Source organism: Euprymna scolopes, chromosome 20, assembly GCF_053919585.1.
Source record: "Euprymna scolopes isolate OS-2025 chromosome 20, ASM5391958v1, whole genome shotgun sequence".
In the NCBI taxonomy this organism is placed as follows: Eukaryota; Metazoa; Mollusca; class Cephalopoda; order Sepiida; family Sepiolidae; genus Euprymna; species Euprymna scolopes.
Window position 1 is genome coordinate 77561045 of NC_136501.1, and position 20750 is coordinate 77581794.

The 20750-nt window shown below is 36.7% G+C and overlaps 1 protein-coding gene across 3 annotated transcripts in view; it reads left to right on the plus strand.

Annotated features, from left to right (window-relative positions):
* The window catches only part of LOC145241467 (U3 small nucleolar RNA-associated protein 14 homolog A-like), a 137499-nt gene that overhangs the window by 14425 nt on the left and 102324 nt on the right, over positions 1–20750 (plus strand). The window contains exon 2 of one of the 3 annotated variants that reach the window (XM_080104449.1): positions 14003–14478. The gene's annotated coding sequence lies outside the window, so the exon portion shown is untranslated. Of the gene's footprint in view, positions 1–14002; positions 14479–16223; positions 17150–17665; positions 17912–20750 lie in introns of those variants that run through there. The other 2 variants (XM_080104450.1, XM_080104448.1) reach the window with 2 other exon arrangements.

Here is a 20750-nt window from a genome sequence, read left to right on the forward strand (position 1 = left end):
TATAGAATAAGTTAAGAAAACAAAAGGATAAAAAAATTACAATTAAATTTTATTATACTATCAGTTCAAAAGGGACTACAATATTTCGGGACAGGGAAACCTCTTTAGACCATGGCATTTGAAGCCAAACGTTTCTCATCAGAAGAGGGGAGTAAATACACAAATTATACAGAGAAGAAATTTTTTAAAAGATAATGTTGCCTTTATGGAAAGAGGATCAAAGGAAAAACAGGAAGCTGTACTGAGACCGAAGCCGATTCTAGAACTGCCAGCAACCACTGTAAAAGAGTAATAAAGAATGTGAGAGGCTTGTATGCTCAGTTTCTAAAGTCCAAAGTAGCTGAGCAGTGGCTTGGTTTCCACCAATTTTGGTAAATAGCAAACAGGATCCTGAACAGAAACATGTGCTCAATCCCAACTATCATCAATGGACCTGAGGTAATCTCGTCAGCATCAGATAAAACCAAACTCTTTGCCAAGAACTTTGCAACTAATTATACCCTATGCGACCAAGGCTTTCAATCCCCCATATTTCCTCTTGTATCAGAAAACATGCTATGCGACATACACATTTCTGTGTGTGATGTTGCCAAACTAGTCAAAAAGCTTGATGTTAGTAAAGCAACTGGCCCTGATGGCATTCCAATTAAAGTACTAAAAAAGTTTCAACCAGAACAAGTTTCCCTACTTACAAGCTTGTTTAAGCATTGTCTTAAGGAGAATTGTTTCCCAACACCCCCGAAAACCTCATCAGTATGCGCTGTATTTAAGAATTCAGGTGATCGGGCATCTTCCTTTCACTACAGACAAATAGGTCTCCTGTGCGTCATGAGTTAGGGTTAGGGTTAGTATGGAATCCATGTTTTATGGAGAAGTAGTAAACCACCTCAGCAAAAATAACCTTTTTAGTAACAGGCAATATGGTTCCATTCTGCTAGATCTACAGCAGATGTGCTTATGGTTATATCTCATAGGATTAGCAACTCTCTCAATGGAGCCTTCCTTGCTAGGGCAATTGTTCTTAATATATCAGACCTTTGATAGGGTATGGCATAAAGGCCTACTTCACAAGATCTCCAGCTACAATATAGTTGGAAAGTTTTCTCAATTATTAAATCATTTCTCTCTGATAGGTTCATAAGAGTAGTGGTTGATGGGCAGAAATAAGATGCTCACAAGATTAACTCCAGAGTCCCTCAGAGTTCCATCCTGGGCCCAACTCTCTTCCTGATCTACATCAATGAGCTTCCAAATCACATCCTAAGATCATTCATATACATTTATGCTGATGACACTACCATCTATGGCTGTACATCAAAGGCCGTAAATGTTCAAGTTTTCTCTGATTCTCTCTCCTCTGATCTTGAGCATGTGGTGCAATGGGGAAAGAAGTGACTGGTTATTTTTAATTCATCTAAAACTAAGCTTCTATCTTTACATCATCAACGCTCTGATACCCTATCTGGTATCAATTAAAATGAATAGCTCTCGTCTTGGGAAGGTTCGCTGTTTTGACAAGCTTCTGGGGTTGACCTTTACTCCTAATCTGAGATGGAACACGTACATCAAATCCATTGGAAAAATGGTAGATATCTCACCGCTGATGCAATTCTCTACCTATATACTGATACATCCAAAGATGGAGTACTGTTGCCACATCTGGACAGGAACTGCTGAAGATCTTATCTTGCCTTGACAGAGTTCAAAATAGTGGGCGATGCCCTTTTCTCTTCCCTGCAACCTCTTTCCCACAGAAGAGACACTGTGAGCCTGCCTTATCACTATTTTCATGGCAGATTCTCATATGGGTTCTAATCGATCGTCCCCAAACCAGACAAACAGAAGAACTCTATTCCATTTGTCTGCTTTCTAGCTGACTATAATTTGGCCATATTCAAGTCCAACATGAACAAATTCTTGATGAGCCATTCACCTTAAGTAATCCAATTTACCAAATTTCCACTACTAATGATTACTACAATATTGTCCTATTGACTTCTGTACACTCATTGAACCTTGTCCTCGAGTGACTCCGAGCCTTGACAAGTGGTGACTCCATGTTAAAAAAAGGGAAGGAAAAGCTATAAAGCGCTATAGTCCCATGGACTGCTTCTTATTGATTAATGCCCGTTTTTTGGGATGGAGGGGGTGGAGGAGTAAGATTTTAATTCCGGATCGATCCCGGACTAATCCAATTGCCAAATTCTAGTAGATGCAGGAACTGGATAACTATCAGATTACAATCCGATTGTTATCCAATGTAATCCACAGTGATCTTATTCAAAGACAGAATTTCCATTGATACCATGCAATAATTCCCCCCACTCTTTATCTGTGCCTAAACCTAAACGTAGACCACATGAGCAAAGCTTCTTTCTTAGAAGTGCACGCCTGTGGAATTGTCTTCCGTTTTTCTGCTTTCCAGCTGACTACAATATGGTTGTCTTCAAGTCTAATGTAAACAAGTTTTCAATGGGCCGTTCCATATAAGTTAACAAATTTACTGAATTTCCATTACTAACGGTTACTATATTGTCCAATTTCTACTGTACACTCTTTAACCCTTATCTTTGAGTGGCCTCTTGGCCTTGATAAGTGGTGATGCCTATGTCAAAAAAATTAAAAAAATACCTTGGGAGCGGAGTTTAGCTTCCAGTCCTAAACTTTAGTAGGCTGATCTTTTAAAAATACTAAACATTTATAGATTTCTATTGCTAAGGTATGCATTAGCTTAACCTATATTTATACTCTATAGAATATTTATAAAATAGAGACCTATTAGCCAGTTTGTGGCCAGATTATAAGTGATCTATATTAACTAGCAATTATATCTTTCTTTTACTTAGATGGGATAAAGTACTGGTGACTATCTTTACATGAAAACTAACACTTAAAGCACATTTCCAAACACATCCTAACCCTTCTATTATAATTTCCAATTAGTCACTAATCTACAAACCATATTTGATCTTTTCTTAACCCTAGTAGATATTAACCTTAAATCTACACCCCATACTCATAGATACCTCCTTTCAAAACGTAACCACATCTTCCAATTTTAATCCTATTCTGAGGAGTGTAACTTCAAAGCAGACACTAATTCTTTCATACTAACTCTACTAATCCAAACTATCACTTCAGGGACATGAAATACCTGGCTTTGAAACCAGGCGTGGGGAAAACCCTTTTGGTGCTGATGGACCTGTAGATCTTGTCAGGACATCCATCTAGAAGAAAAACTAATTTGTAAACCTGTGCCACTGACTTCATACATCTTGATACCAAACGGAGGAGGGAGAGCTCCTCAGTCCTTGATGACAACCTCCCTAGAGCTGGTGACTTGATCAAATCACCGGTTTGCAAACCTAAACTGCTTAAGGAGTAGATAACCTCAGCCTATCACCCGGTTTCCATATTGCCTATTAGCCAGGAGAAGAGGTGCAGCCATAGGGACTCATTAGAGACATCCAGTGCTTAGCCTTGTTTCCTGACTAGGGCAATGAATGCCTTCCCCCACATTTGCATCATTCTATTTCTCTATAGCTGGGCATCTTAGGAGTGCTTGTTTACCATATATGCTAACATAATTGCACTGCTGTCAGAGAGGTTTGAGAGTACCGGTTTGACAGTTGCTGATTACTGTTTCCAACTGGCAGTGCAGGAGCCCTAACTCTTTAGTAACGCTAAGAGCAGCTGCTCTATCATCAGTTGAATAATATCGGGATATTTGTAGTGCAATGTTGTGCATGGAAAGGGGTACTGCACTCATCTCTGGTGGGCATTCCCGAGGTCACATTCCTGTAGATGAGGAGCCGGCTGATAGTCTACTTGTGTTGCACGGTGGTGGCTATGCAGATCCGTTTTGCCTAGCACCTCACCCTAGGTCTGAAACTATGAAATAAAATGAAATGACAGCTCAATCAAAAAATAAAACGTTCAAACCAGACACACACTCAAAGAATTCGCCGCCTCCCTTGAGGCTTTTATTTACAAATATCCATGGACTTAGAGCTAACTTAGATGATGTCGAATCATTCCTCCTAGCAAAGTCCCCGGATATCTTAGCACTAAGTGAAATTAACTTGCATTCTTCCATCCCACCAAACCACGTTAACATGTCTTGTTATCTTTATCTTCCATTTGTCATAAAGACTGACAGACACATGCATGGACTTGGAGTCTATATTCGTAACACCATCTCCATATCTAGGGAATCTAAACTAGAATCAGGTGATCAGACCTTCATGTGCCTTAAAAAAACTTTACAACATAGCGTTAGCTACCTGTATTTTCTTTATCGCTCTCCATCAACTCAGGACTGTACTATAATCAATCATGTCTCTGACAGCATAGATGTAGCACTCTCCCTTGACACTAGCACCCAAATACATGTATTTAGTGACTTTAACGCCCATCACAGAAATTGGCTTGGTTTCTCTAACTACACTGACACAGCTGGTTGCGTCATCTATAACTTTGCTACACCCCATTTCTTGGCACAGACAGTAGACCCATCTCCCAGATCGTCAGAACCAGCAAGCCTCACTTCGTGATCTATTTCTGACAACAGTTCCTGAGGATTGTGTAACAAATACTCATTGCCCACTCAGGAATGCTGATCATGCTGTGATAATGATGGACATCACTCTAAACTGTCAACCCCAAATTGAAGAGCCATTGCTTCAAACGATACAATAAGGCTGACTGCGATGCCATTAGAGATCACATCAAAGACATCCCATGGGGAAATATCTTTTCTCTTCCTGCAGAACAGTGCGTAAATGAGACTACTGAATGGTTCAAAGCAGCAATTGAAACACATGTTCCTAAATGGAAGTTCTATAGCAAACCCCACTCTCCCCAATGGTTTACTTCTACTTGCGCAACTGCCATTGCTCAGAAGCAACATGCATAAGTCCTGTACAAACAGACAAAACTAGACAGACTAAACAGTCAGAAGCTAGAAGTAATTGTAAGAAAGGAGTAGCAACAGTTAAAAATGAATATACTGAAACCAACAGGAAACGCATTGAAGTGCAGAAATTAGAAACTCGTGATTTCTGGAAAATCTCTAATAGTGTAGTAAATAATGGGCAATCAACAATACCTCCACTATCCAACAATCATGAGGTTGTTTGCACAGCAACTGAGAAAGCTAACATGCTTGCCCGTCAGTTTGCCTCAAACTCTACCTTGGACCCAGCAAACCATTCCCTCACTGATTTTCCTCGGCAGACAGAAACCACACAAGATGATCTAACATCACCCCTTCTTAAGTACATAAAAAACCTAGACACCTCAAAAGCATGTGGACCTGATCTCATCCCGGCTGTGCTATTAAAAAACTAAGGTTCCTCCAGCTCTCTCTAAACTCTTTAACAAGTGCCTTAACGAATCTTGCTTTCCTGACAGCTGGAAAACTGTTTCTGTGGTACCAGTTTACAAAAACTCTGGCAAAAGAACTGACCCATTAAATTCTCACTCAATTAGTCTCCTCCCTCTTTTCGCAAAAATATTTAAATCCTTAATTAATCAAGCTCTAATCCACCACCTTACAGCTGCTAAACTTTTGTCTGACACTCAATATGCATATAAACAAGCCCATTCTACTGCAGATATTCTAACTATAATCTCTGAACATATATACCAATCACTGGATATGGCAGAGGAAAGGAGGGCAGTAGCCCTAGATATATCTAAGGCTTTTGACAGGGTATGGCATGATAGTATTCTCATGAAAATAAAATCCTATGGTATTACTGGACGAATACTTAACATAATTAAATCCTTCTTAAATGAGAGAAGAATTCAGATTGTCCTCGATGGGCATACATCTAAACAATATGATATAAATGCCGGTGTGCTTCAGGATTCAATCCTTGGTCCTTTATCATTTCTGATATTCATAAATGACTTACTTGATAAAATTGTCTCTGAGATGGGTATATTTGCCGACGACACCACGCTCTATAGCAGGCACATGGGGAAAACTAATGAGCACATATCTAAGGTAATGGCAGAAACCCTACAGAAAGACCTTCAATCTGTAGGGAAATGGGGTCAAAAATGGATTGTAACGTTCATCACTGCCAAGACAAAGCTGGTTTCCTTTAATAATTACATGAAACCTTACCAACCACCAATAGCTATGGCTAAAGATACATTACCTGAAAGTATTTCCTTCAAACTCCTTGACTTAACGTTTACAGGAAACATGAGTTGGAATAAATACATCGAGATCATTGCCAAGGCTGCTGCAAAGAAGGTGGGCTCTCTCTATCATACTAGAAAGTTATTTACGCCTGAAAGTATCCTGTACCTCTACAAAGCCACCATTCGCCCATGTATGGAGCATTGTCACATTTGGGCTGGTATATCTGCTCACTCCTAGACTGGATTCAAAAGAGAGTCGCCCACCTGATAGGTCTTGAACTGTCATCTAAGCTTTAGCCCCTATCCCATCGATGAAATGTCGCATCCCTCTGCCTGTTCTACAAGTACTTTAATGGTGGACATTGTGACAAACTACAAGCCCTTGTACTCCCTCAACGAAAATATCCCCGACAAACCCAACAAGCAGCAAAGTCCCACTCCTACACAGTAGAGATCTGTAGATGTAAGAAAAAGCCTTCTACTCTAATAGTTTCTTCCCCAGAACTGCTAGACTTTGAAATTCTCTCCTTCAACTGTACTGACATGCAGAAGTTCAAGTGTAATGTGAACAGACATTTTGCTGCTTAACTCTCTACATAGTACCCCTGCAACTTAGGTCCCTGATAGTAGCCCAGCACATCAAAGTGGTAATGTGCCTTGTTTGGGGTAAAAATGTAATAAAACAAAAAGAAAAAACTGGTAAAATCAAACAGTAAAACATGTAAAAAAATATAAATGTAAAAAAATAAACTTATTGAACACGGAGTCGGAGTCGGATAAAAAATTCCGACTCTTAGTACTTTTAGAAATCCGACTCTGACTCCAGCTAAAACCTCCAACTCCTTCCGACTCCGACTCCAACTCCGCAACCCTGCATATGACCAAGAATATTTGCTTCCAAAACTCCTGGGTGATCAACTATTCTCCTGCCCATTTTTCTTTTTTGTCATTTCTTATTTTGCCACACATAGTATTTTGGCACATTTGAGTGATAGATTGTTCTGGCAAATTCATAATTTTGGTAAATATTGAAAAACACTGTGAGAGTTGCAGAAGCATTGCCGCTTTTTCTTTGAATAGACCAGATGTTTATCAGGGAAATATATCTGAAGATGAACAATCCAGGTTCTCTAACATGAATTGGAAATCAAGTATCATTGAAACTGCTTTTTATGATTCAATATATCTTCCTGTCAAGTTTTGCTTAATCTCATGATCTTTGTTTACATTGAAAAATGCCTGATCACTTCCCTTTAATGTATATTTAATTACATTTTTAATGGATTTAACAGAAGTGCATATTTCTACAATAATATGATTGTTAAATAACTTCAGTAGTGTCATGTTGTAAGGTACATCCAATTTTGAAGTTATAACTTCATTTCTACCTTCTTTGTAGCCTTGATGACCTCCTATTTCTGGTGATCTTCACCTATAAATAGGGATGAATCATGTCCACATCTTGTTTGATCATTATTTGATTTTGGGTACCTCTTTGAACAGTTCCATTTTTCCAGCACGGAAAGACGTACTGTTGCAGTTTGGTTTATGTATCATATGCATCAACACCAATGCATGTCATCCTGGATCTTCAATTCTTCTTGGTATTTCAACTTGAATAAAATCATCATAATTCTGGGGTTTGGGTTTAGATTCTTCTTCCATCCATAGCAGGCAATGTAGGTGTGGTAAACCTCTTTTCTGGTATTCAACACTTAGAACGTAGGCAATAGACATTTTGATCCTGTTAAATATTTCATGAAAAGCTTCCTTTGTAAATCCGAAATTCTTGCAATTATGTCAGGTCGATCGTGAGGCAATTAGTTCTCAATGAGATTATCTTTAATCTCAGACCAGTTTGGATTGTATGTCATCATGATGAAGTAAGATGCCATTCCATATTTTCTAACATACATCATAGCATTTTGATATCTCTTCATCATATATCATGGTCCACCAACAAATGCTGATAACAAAATAACTTTTCTGCTAATGTTACTAAGATCATCATAATCATATAAGGCATCGACAAAACCTCTGGATGTTGTAGATGTAAGAGAGGCTTGATTCAAAAGATCTATTTCATGTTTTTTCATGCTATATCCACAATATACTGCTAAAATAATCCCTCACCTCTTAATATGTGGTTAAACTCATCATCACGGATCATAATGTGCGAGACATAATAACGCATAGCAGTTCATTTTTGGTTATTTGTCATCTCGAGATGCCAGCCATCTTCGTCATCAAGGAAAAACAGTACATACTGTAGTGAATGGTATCATATATTGTTTGAAGTTGTCCACTTTCTCTCAACACTATATGACGTGATTATGTTTATTGTTCATTGTTTTGTTGAATAATTACTCCTACTTCATTAGACATTTTTTTTTTTTTTACACGGTGGTCACCACTTATCAAGGCCCGGAAGCCACTCAGGGATAAGGGTTATTGCAAGTACAGTACGTTAGTGTGGAGATTTGATGAAGTGTTTACTTAAGGGGGCGGTTCATTAGGAATTTGTTTATGTTAGACTTGAAGACGTCCAAGTTGTAATCAGGTGGGAAGCAGGCAGACGGAACAGAGTTCCACAGGTGTGCACTTCTAAGAAAGAAGCTTTGTTCATGGAATCCACGTTTTGATTTAGGCACAAATAAAGAGTGGGGGAAATTTTTCACAGTGGATTCAGTTAGACGGGTGTTTTTCGTGAAAGATTGGCGAGGGGGGACCAGAGATTGGAGTTCAGATGAGCACCTGCCATGGAAATAACGATAAAACAAGGATAGGCTCGCAACGTCTCTTTTGTGGGAGAGAGGTTGCAGGGTAGAGAAAAGGGCATCTCCCACTAAGCCACGAAGTCTATTTTGTACTCTGTCAAGGCAGGATAGGCTGTTTTTAGCAGCTCCTGCCCAGATATGGCAACAGTATTCCATCCTTGGATGTACTTGGCTTTTATATAGATAGAGAATTGCATCAGTAGTGAGATATCTTCTGGAGCGGTAGAAGGATCCCACCACCTTTCCAGCGACCTTGGCAACAGATTTGATGTACGTGTTCCATTTCAGATCAGGAGTAAAGGACAAACCCAGAAGCTTGTCAAAACATGGGGCTTCTCCTAGATGAGAGCCATCCATTTCAATTGATGCCAGATGGGGATCAGAGCGTTGATGATGTAAAGATAGGAGTTTAGTTTTAGATGCATTAAAGATAACCAGCCACGTCTTCCCCCACTGAACCAGGTGATCGAGATCAGAGGAGAGAGAATCAGAGAGAACTTTGTCATTTACATCCTTTGATGTGTTGCCGTAGATGGTCGTGTCATCAGCATAGATGTCAACGAATGATTTAAGTATGTGTTTAGGGAGGTCATTGATGTAGATCAGGAAGAGAGTTGGGCCCAGGATTGACCCCTGAGGGACTCCAGCATTAATACTGCAGGCCTCTGATTTTTGTCCATCGACCACTACTCTTATGAGCCTATCGGAGAGAAATGATTTAATGATTGAGAAAACATTTCCAGTTATACCATAGCTGAAAATCTTGTGAAGTAGGCCCTTATGCCATAGCTTGTCGAAGGCCTTTGATATGTCAAGAGCAATTGCCCTAGAAAGGAAGCCTTTGTCAAGAGATTCACTAATCCTGTGAGATATAACTGTTAGAACATCTGCGGTAGATCTTGCAGAACGGAAACCATATTGTGTCTCACTAAGAAGATTGTTTCTGCTGAGGTGGTTTACTATTTCTCTATTTTATATGGATTCCAGCAACTTACTCATAACACACAGGAGACTTATTGATCTGTACTGAGAGGGAGATGACTTATCACCTGAATTCTTTAATATAGGGCATACTGATGAGGTTTTCCAGGGAGTTGGAAAGCACTTCTCCTTAAGGCAATGCTTAAACAGTTTCGTAAGTATGGGAGCAAGTTCTGGTTGAAGCTTTTTTAACACTATAATTGGGATGCCGTCAGGGCCAGTTGCTTTACTGGAATCAATGTTCTTGATTAGCTTGGCGACCTCATGCACAGATATTTGTATGTGACCTAGCTTGTTCTGTGTTATAGGAGGAAATATGGAAGTTGATGGCCTTTGTCACATAGGGTAGAATTAACTGCAAAGTTCTTTGCAAATAGTTTGGCCTTGTATGATGCTGACGAGATGACCTCTCGTCCATTGATAATGGTTGGGATAGAATGCACACTTTTGTTCAGGATCCTATTTATTTGCCAAAACTGGTGGGAACCAAGCCGCTGATCTGCTACTTTGGATTTAACAGACTGGGCATATAGCTCTTTTGCATTTTTTATTACTCTTTTACAGTGGTTGCTGGTGTTCCTGAAAGCAGCTTTAGTCTCAGTGCATCTATTACGTTGGTAGTTATGGAAAAAGTGATTTCTGTGCGCGATAACAGCAGCACATTCTGGGGAGAACCATGGCTGGCTGTTAGGTTTTTGTTGGAATTTTTTAGATGGTATGAATTGGTCTATGCCTAAAATTAACCACTCGGTCAGATCTGATACTATAGAGGACACATCCTTTTTAAACATGGAATGCAGAGGTAAATCAGATATGAGCATTGGTATACAGTACAGTGGAGGGGTACATTTCATTTTTATCTTAACTGATATGACGGAGTGGTCGGATGATCCTAGAGGAGAATGAACGGAATATGAACATAGCTCAGGGGAAGTTGAGAGCAAAAGGTCTAGGAGGCTTGCATATTGACCAGTAGTATCGGACACACGGGTGGGTTCGCGAACAATCTGAGTGAGGTCATACGCAATGGCAAAATCATGACAAAACCTCCCCTCAGCGTCTGTCTTATTTGAATGGGTCAGCCATTCCATGTTATGGACGTTGAAGTCACCACAGATGTGGATGTTAGCCGAGGGATGTGCAGACAGGATGTGGTCTATTTTCTCAGATATACTCTTAAAGGTAGTAACTCCGCTGTTATGGGGCTGATAGAGGGCAAATATAAATGCAGTGGTGTAAGCAAGTGCAACCCGGAAGCACATATAGGGAAAATTAGGATCTTCTCTAGAGATATCCCTGCCATACGGGAAGCCATCTTTAATGTAGGCACATATTCCATGCCCATGGCGATCTTGGGGGTCAGATTTAGCTGTTAAGTTAGAGTATCCGTTAATTATGAACTCATCTAGGGAAGTGGTCGGCCCTATTCCAGTTTCACTTAGAAAGAATATGTCCGGTTTCATCTCCTGTAATTGGGTTTCAACCTATGGAAGGTTGGAACGTAGACCCCTGATGTTAGAGAAGGAGACCTGGTAGTAGGGGTCTACGTTGGAAGATGGGGTTCTAGGTTTATTCGAGTTTTTTTTTTCTGGAGATATTTCATGTTGAGGTTTTGGGATTTGTGGAACAGGTCACCATACTTGGTTAGAGAAGTACAGAGAGGGAAAGTAAGAGAGAAAAAGACAGGAAAATTTTTTTCTTTTTTTTTGTAGCACATGAAAAGGTAAAGCCGTAACAATTACCCACTAGTATGGCATCGAGAGGCTTCACCAGAGACTACTGCATGGTCCAGAATCCATTCACCAAATGGCAACACAGCAGTCCCAGTACTTTGTGCCTGCTGATAGGACAGCCTCCTTAGTGGTTAATCCAAGGTTCGGGTCCCTGACTATCAAGCGGATAACGTCAGTCCAGACAAAACGTTTACCTCCAGCATTATTTATTATTGTATTGCTTTTCGAGCTCATTAGTCGACTTCCTCATAGGATCTATAACAATAACTGCATGAGGGGTGTCCTTAGCTTGTTGAAATGCTATCACATGGTTATGTTCACATCTTAGCATATACTCGATATTTTATATGATGTTCCAAATAAATTAAAAAAAAAAAAAAACAGCGTTAATTAAGTGTGTTTACAAAACCATTTAGCAGAAGTGACAGCAGACAAAATTTTAGCTACAGATGACTAAAACTGTATACAAATAGAAGTTTTATTCAGTCTCTATTTTAACATTTTAAACAAAATTATAACCTTTATAGTAAAAATATGTTTATGGACATTTAGACTGTTCTTTTTTTTCTTTTACTTTTATAATAAAACTATAATATGAAGTGTTTTTCAATCAGAAGTGTTGGTAATTTTTTAAATTTTTTTGCATCAAACATAAAAATAGAACTGTTATAAACAAAATATTTATGAACTGCCCCCCCCTCCAATAATATGTTATGAACTGCCCCCCCTCCAATAATATGTTATGAACTGCCCCCCTCCAATAATATGTTATGAACTGTTTTAATCAAATATAAAATTAGAACTTTTGTAATAAAATATATATTCAGGAAATGTGTTTTTTTATAAAAAATCATTTAAAAAAAATGAAGAATATTTCCAAAATAATTGTCTTTGATTCACCACCACCAATTCTTGCAGATGACTATTAAAGTTGGCATCACTAGTCCATCTCATTTCCATCTCATGGCCCTGAATTTTACTTTGCAAAGACTCCAGCTACCTTCCACATGATTTGTGTGAATGATAGGGTCATCTGGATCGGTAAAATTATACCTGTGGTTTTTCACAGCATGGTTTGGAGTCCATAAATATAATTTTTAAAAGTTCATAAAATATTTTTTAAACAAAATCTTGTTGAAAAAAAAAACAGGTCATAAATATTTAAAAACAAAAACAAAAAAATGAAAACAAAAACAAAAAAGTTCATAAACATATTTTTATTATAAAGGTTATTATTTTGTTATAAAAGTTCAAATAAAGACTGAATAAAACTGTAGAAATCTTTTGAGGGATTTCTTCTTCTTTTTTTCTCTTCTTCCTTTCTCTTGAGTTTGCTTCACTGCTGTACATTCCCGTGTTTGATGATAAAATTCAAGCTGAGGTTGTCAGTTGGAGCTTGACACTTGAAATGGGTTAATCTACTATCTTCTATCTAACAGGACGTTAAAATGTTAAAGTGAACTCGTCTAAGTTACCTGGCGAAGTTTATAATGTTGAAATGATTTCGTCTAAGTTATCTGATGAATTCACATCTCATTGAGAGAAATCTACTTTAAGTAAATCTAAGAAATCTGTCAAAGATTTGACAGTTAAATATGTCAGAGAACTACACCCTGCAAGAGAGGAAGTACACGTGAGAAATATTCTCACTAGGAAAGATGGAATATGCAGCGGAAGTGTCTATCACTATAACTAGATATTTTCTTCTAAGGCCTGAAGAAAATGGATATGTCTCAAGTTGCAGTTTTTCTAAATTAAATGAAAAGAATAATTTTATCCTGATTGGACTCAAAGAATGAACTTGAAAATTTTTTTTGTACCTGACTTCTTGCCTTATCAGAGACTGTTATTATATGAAGAATTATGTGTATTCTTTTTTCAGGTTATTCTTTCAGGAAAAAATGAGGAAATAAATTCCGCACTATAAAAGAACACTCTTGGTATATTATTTTCAGATAATAAATTATCTTTGTCTGCAGATATTTCAACTGATCTACACGAGTGGGCTACATTACCATATGTAAGCTTAGTTGTGACCAAAGGGAGTGAACTCTTTTCGACTTTGCTAAAGTATTTCGACTCTTCTAAAATAAAATAAAAAAAAGCCTGTGCAGGTTGAAATCTCATATAATGGCAGTTAGTAAAATAAAGCCTTTTACACCCATCTCTTTCTATCTTTCATGATTGTTACCAGACAAATAACTTTCTTTGTAGCTGAGAGCAAAATGATCGTGAACTCTTTTTTTGAATCTAAGGTTTTTTTTTCTTTCCTTAATAAAATTGTTTGTTTGTTTCTGTCCACCAAGTCTTTTCTCTTACTTTTTTTCTTGTTGCTTTTTTTGTGTTTTTGTACTGTAGGCACCACTGCAACTGTATGTAAAACGTCAGCATTATATACATGTATGAGTATCTTGTGTAGGAGACGGGGAGTCTCGTCGTGGGCGACAAAGCGTTTCACTGAAGAACCACGGCAACACACAGCGAACCAACAAACAATGACAGCCACGGCGCGAAGGTGACTAACAAAGCTCAGCTGACTACACGAATAGAAACGGAACCAAACGGTCAGAAACGGAACCCAACGGTCACTAACGGAACCCAACGGTCACTGTACTGATCGCCACGAACGTCAGACTCCGACTGCCTCGCACCTCCAATGGACCGATTTTTATTCCTCAAGATGGCCTAGCTAATTTGCGATCCTGCGAGATTCCGTCTCTAATAAAAGCAGGCAGGCGCCATCTTGAAACTCTTTCTTCCGCTGCCCTGACCACAGGATCAGCCACCACCCCACACGCCAGGCACACACGGACCCTCTTGCGCCGAGGGCTACGGTTAGTCTCACAATACAATAACAGCAACTACATCATTTCGTGTTTACTATTTTCTGAGTCAATTTCTATGGATGGGCAATGGTGCTAAAAGTATTAATGGAAGCAACGTTTTAGGAGTTGTTTTTTTTTGTTTGTTTTTTTTGCTAATGGATTTTCATATTAACATTGTAAAACAAATATCTTTTTTAATGAACTACACAGATAATGTATATAAAGATAATGTTGCTTACAGATCTTGGTACTTAAAAAAAAAAGGGAGGGCCAGAAAATAAACATTACCCTCTATCATTTTAAATATAAAACAAATATTTTTAGGTCGATTTTGTATTTGCAATTTTTTTTTAATCTCAAGAGTGATATAGTATATATTTTTTTTAATATTGGAAATCTGTTATAAAAAATCTTTGTTTAAACTTCATATCATGTAATATTTGAATTTAATATCATTTAAAGTTTTTAAAAATAATTATTTTTTAGAATTGTTTTTTGTTGTAATTTGAATAATTATATTACCGAGAAAAAAATATTTATCAAGAAAAAGTGGGGGGGGGGGTTGTGTGTGTGTGTGTGTGTTTTTTTTAAACACAATAATATTGCTTGTATGTCCAATTTTATTTACAACTTTAAGGTAAATGAAATAAATAACGGGATTTTATAAATATATATAAAAAATAATTATTTTTTAATTATTTGAGCTTTTCAGTTTGAAAAAATGTTGAAATTTTTATCGACCTACATTTATTTTGTTTAGTTTTCGTAACGTGAAATATGTGGAGGTTAGAACACCTAAAATATTTCCTCTAATATATTTAACGAAACTACTTTTATGAAGTTTATTTGATAATGAATAAAATCGAAAATTTCAGGAAAATATGAAGATTATTTGATTTTTTTTTCTAGATTTTTAAAACATAGGTATGTCTATGGCTTCAAAAACGTCACTACATAGGAACGTTGGGGTTTGTATTTGTACACATAGATTCGAAAAAGTTGTCAAAAAACAAATATATAACAAATAAATAAAGATATGTTTTTAGTGTTTTTATTTAATGTAATATGTTTATTCAGCTCGAAAAACATACAGTGTTTACCGATGTATTGGAAAATTTAAAATGGCGCCCGAATCTCTCTTTGATACGGTCAGTTTGGGAAAAGGAGTTAAAAAAAAATAATATGCAAAATACTGCTATAATAAACCCACCGAACATATGTCAGCCTATGTCACGGTAACATATATTGAGCAAGTTTTAAACCGTATTTTGTCTAGTTTTTTATTTATAACTCCATTTCCTAAACTTCCCAAGTCAAAGATAGATTCCGGCGCCATTTTAATTTTCCAATACATCGGTAAACACTTGATGTTTTTCGAGCTGAATAAACATGTTACAATCAATAAAAATACTAAAAACATATCCAGTTAGGTAGAAAAGTAACTTATCTTGCCTTTGATAACATTTATGTGTTATATATTTGTTTTTTGACAACTTTTTCGAATCTATGTGTACAGTAATACAAACCCGAAAACATTAATCAGAAGGGATTTTTCCAGTGAATTTACCGTGAAACCAAACGCTCAGGAGAAACCGGAACTAAAAAATAAAAACCGGGAATCTTGAAAATCATCACCTAAATTTGCAACTTATTTTGGTACTTGTGCATTTAACGAACCAGACGTAACTCAGCATTTGCTCGGCTTTGTCCGACGCATGACGTCAACAGCCGGATATAACCGAGCGTTGCCGATTAAGCAGACGAGAATTTCGCTATCAATTGGAAGAGTGTCACAACTCAAGAAACGCTTATTTAAAGAGAGTTTTTTTTTTTTTAAATATGTTTTAAAAGATAACTGACGAAATTATAATGAATATTACAAACCTTGCGGACCAGAGGCTGCACTAAACTTTTGCCAGCAACGGAAATTGTTGGCAGAAGAGAACAGGTGTTTACATTTTGGCCAGGATTGTGTACTTTGCAAAGAGAACAAGCCTTTCCGACGGTTACGGTTGGAAGAGTAACATGTCGATGGACCTCCATTAGGATTGGGACCTTCTTCTCAAAATCCCGACTAACCATCGCATGTATAATAAAAATAATATACTTATGGGCGTTCGAGATGGCATCTACAAAAAATCTCCATCGCGAATGTGGGGTACGTTCTCACCACACAATTGTAGATTGGAAAATTTTCCTGTGTGATATATGCAGGGACTATTTTCTTAGGAATCCCCGGCAGATTGGAGGCCCAGGCCATACGGTGAAATCGACGGCAGACTTGTGACACCGGTCTTCGGTGGATACGACCCCGCCGAAAAGGAGGGTTTCTTGGTCACTGTACCAAATAGGAAGGCCGAAACCCTCCTTCCACTAATAAATAAAGAGAGGTTTGTATTACTATACACATAGATTCGAAAAAGTTGTCAAAAAACAAATATATAACAAATATTATCAAAGGCAAGTGGCAAGATAAGTTACTTTTCTACAAATCCTTGTTTCTGGCGAAAAAAATGTACAAATAATCCTTGTTTCTGCCCCCCCCCTTTTACGTTAAAAATTGAAAAAAAACCCAGTTCAGACAAAAAAAAAAGTTAACAAAAAAAACTTGTTTTATATGTATTTATTTTGAAAACAGAAAACAATTCCAAACAATAATAATTAAAAACATAAATGAACGGTAGGTTTTTGCTTTTTATTTATTTAATTTTTTGTTTCTAGATTTTACAATTTCATTGTACAGTTATTTTGTTGTTTTTATTTTATCGCCAACGCTCGGTTTTATCCGGCTGTTGACGTCATGCGCCGGACAAAGCCGAGAAAATGCTGAGTTACGTCTGGTTCGTTAAATGCACAAGTACCCTTATTTTAATTCTCAAGTTCAAACAATTAAACATTATAGAAATGGGTACTCACGTGCTAAAATAATAACGTTATTATAAAAAAAAATCATTCTTAATATGAGGAGGGGAGGGTGTTTTGTACCTATTCTGTACTTTGACCTTACAACTGAATAAAAAAAAAAAAAAAAAAAAGCATATCATAAAACTGAATCGGAAATACGATTTAAACAGTAGCGCGGATGAACTGTTGTGTCTTTATAACAAGTTGTTTGTTAACAATGATTTAACGTTATTATTTTAGCACGTCAGTACCCATTTCTATAATGTTTAAGTAAAATTAGAGTTATCTCCCTTGATTGGATTTCGTTTTGGGTTTGTCGCAAAATTATTTATTTGATTCCTTTAAATATCTCATTTAAAAACAATAATTAAATAAGATATATTTATATATAGATACGCAAATCACCTTTAATATTTTAGTTAGTTTTATAAATGTTATGTTGTTATTGATTATTGACAAATAATTAACGACAGCCATAAAGTATTACGATCATCTTACCATGTGGAAGAGTTTGTGAATTTGCGGAGTTTGTAGAAAGGTAAATCAAAAATTTTCAAATTTTATTTCATTTCTTTCACAACTCAAGGAAATATTTAATCCCAATATGTGCATGTGAGATATGTGCATTTGTACTGGCTTATATCAATAGTAGTCTAATATTTATTTGTAGTTCCTCTCATTAATTAAGCGTCGATGACGTCCTTATCATGGGTAAAATTTTTATTCGTATCGTAATATATATATTATATATATATTACGATACATTCGTTTTTAGGGCACCGAAATAATTTCGGTGCCCTAAAAACGAATCTGCTCACTGTTTCCGTTGCAGAGAAATAGTTTTCATATGAAGAAATTACTTCTAAAAAATAAGTGATCAGTCTTTTATCTAAATTTAACTTAAAATGAGCACCCACTTTCTGGCTACCTCGTGAGGGGGGGGTATGTTTTTGTTTGTTTGTTGGCTTGTTTTTTTTTTTTTTTTTTTTTTTGCTTTCATATTTCAATAAAGACAGGAGGAAATTGAAAAATAAAAATCTGTATACAGATACGTGTAATTCCTTATGTTAGCAGATTTGTTTGCCGTTTAGTTGTACAAATAGCCTCCAACTCTATTATCACGCTGCTATTAATGCACTTACTGATCCGCGCTATTTTTTTTAAATCGTATTTCCAGGTTTAATTAAAGTTTTATGATATGTTTTTTTTTTATTCAATTGTAAGGTTGAAGTATAGAGTAGGTACAAAACACCCTCCCCTCCCCATGTTAAGAATGGCTTTTTTAATAATGTTAACAAAAAATGGTTGAAGGACGATGCTTAAAAGTGTAGGCAGCAATCGGGGCAAGACTGGAGTTTAGGTGGAAAAATAATCTCGAACCCTTTATCACATAAAAGAAACTAATTTCCCTAATCACCGGTACGGGTACGTTACTATGCCAATAATATATAAACAATATTGGTATTTCAGAAGTTGTTTTTGAAAACAACTTTAAAAAAAAAAAACTTCTTTTTATATTGCTTTTAATTAAAATAAAAAAGGTTTTCGAATGAAAAGTTCTATTCATATTTAAATGTTTTATATGTTCCGTGTTTTTTTTTGTACACAATGAATACCTTTTTTAATGAAGGTGCTAGTGCAGAGAGTGATCCGCGCTATTTTTTAAATCGTATTTCCAAGTTTAATTAAAGTTTTATGATATTTATTTTAGTCAATTGTAAGGTTGAAGATAGAATAGGTACAAAACATCCTCCCCTCCCCATGTTAAGAATGGCTTTTTAAATAACGTTATTATTTACGTCCGGATCACTCTCTGCACTAGTACCTTAATGGTAAACAATACATAAATAGAAATAATAAATTATCAGACTTTTTAAAGTTTAAGTTTAAACAATATTTTTTTAATTAAAAATTGAATCACGTGATTATTAAATTACGTGAGTAGTTATAAACGATACAAATTAATATTAAACACGCGTAATATCTTGCAATTTATTATTTCTCTATTTCAAATTTAGATTTATTAATTATAAAACGTTCGGTACTTATGTATTTTTGTTACCGTGCTAAAAAAAAGGGCGCTTAAGATATCGTGGAACGTTCTGTTTAAAATTAAAAAATGTTGTTTAAAAATAAAGAAGTAAAAAATGAGAGAAGAAAGATATCGTGAAACGTTTTAAAATAAAGAAGTAAAAAGTTGGGCTTCTTTAAGTTGTTTTCAAAAACAACTTCTGAAATACCAATATTGTTTATATATTATTGGCATAGTAACGTACCGGTGATTAGGGAAATTAGTCCCTTTTATGTGATAAAGGGTTCGAGATTATTTTTCCACCTAAACTCCAGTCTTGCCGCAATCGGGGTTGCAAAAAAGAAATGCTCTTTAAGCGACCCGCCCAGCGGGGTCTGGTAACAGAACTATCTAAAATTCCGGAGTAGAAGACTAACGGTCTGGTCTCTTTGAGATATTAAATCCTTTATTCATGTTAAAAATACATTGAAAATCAACAAAGAACAAAAAAATTAGGCACATGGCCAACTCAAAAGGGGGGATTGTGGGGTCGTTGGTCATCAACTAAACAAAATCAAAAGTTTCTCCCAGCTAGTATCTTCTTTCACCATAATACCGCATTCACCCTTTCATACTGGGGGGAGTCCTACTTAACTCCCAATTTTTAAAACATTTTTTATTGACGTGTAAAAACAAAAAAAAAAATAATAAAAATGGTACAATAATTCATTTGTGTCAAGGGCAGGGGAGGGAGAAGAAAAAAAAGTGATTAGTAGGACCCTCCCAACCCCGTCTAGTTGATAGACTGCCCATTCCACTAGTTTTGTAAAAGGAACCTCGCTTCTGCGGGTCAGGCTCTAAGTGGGGATGCCCTCTAGATGGGGGGTGAATGGAGAAAAGAAAATTTTGTGGGTAAGGAATGGGGGTTAGTTTGTATTTCTTTCTCTCCAAGATGGGTGAAATTTAGAGGAGGGGGTGAAAACAAAAATTGCAAGAAGGAGGGGTTGGGGATCTTGGAGGCTTCCTAATCAGGGAGGGATGGAACACACACTCAGCTAGCTGAGCGGCTACTTGTTTAATTTTACTTTACAGAACTGCGCGTTCCACACCTAGGTGGGGAACACATATTCAAATTTGGCCCCTCTTCGTACACACAGACTTGCTACATGTATCCATCTTCTGTCAAATGCTGCACGATGCAGCCTTCTTCTATCACATCTGATCTTCACCCGTAGTTGGTGTTTAAAGAAAGCGATCAGATCTTGATCAGAAAAAGACAACACTCACCAGCAACTTTGCAGACGCGATGTCCAAATCACCATTCTCGCCATGGCCAGGATCGTAACGTAGACCATTTGTCTTTCCC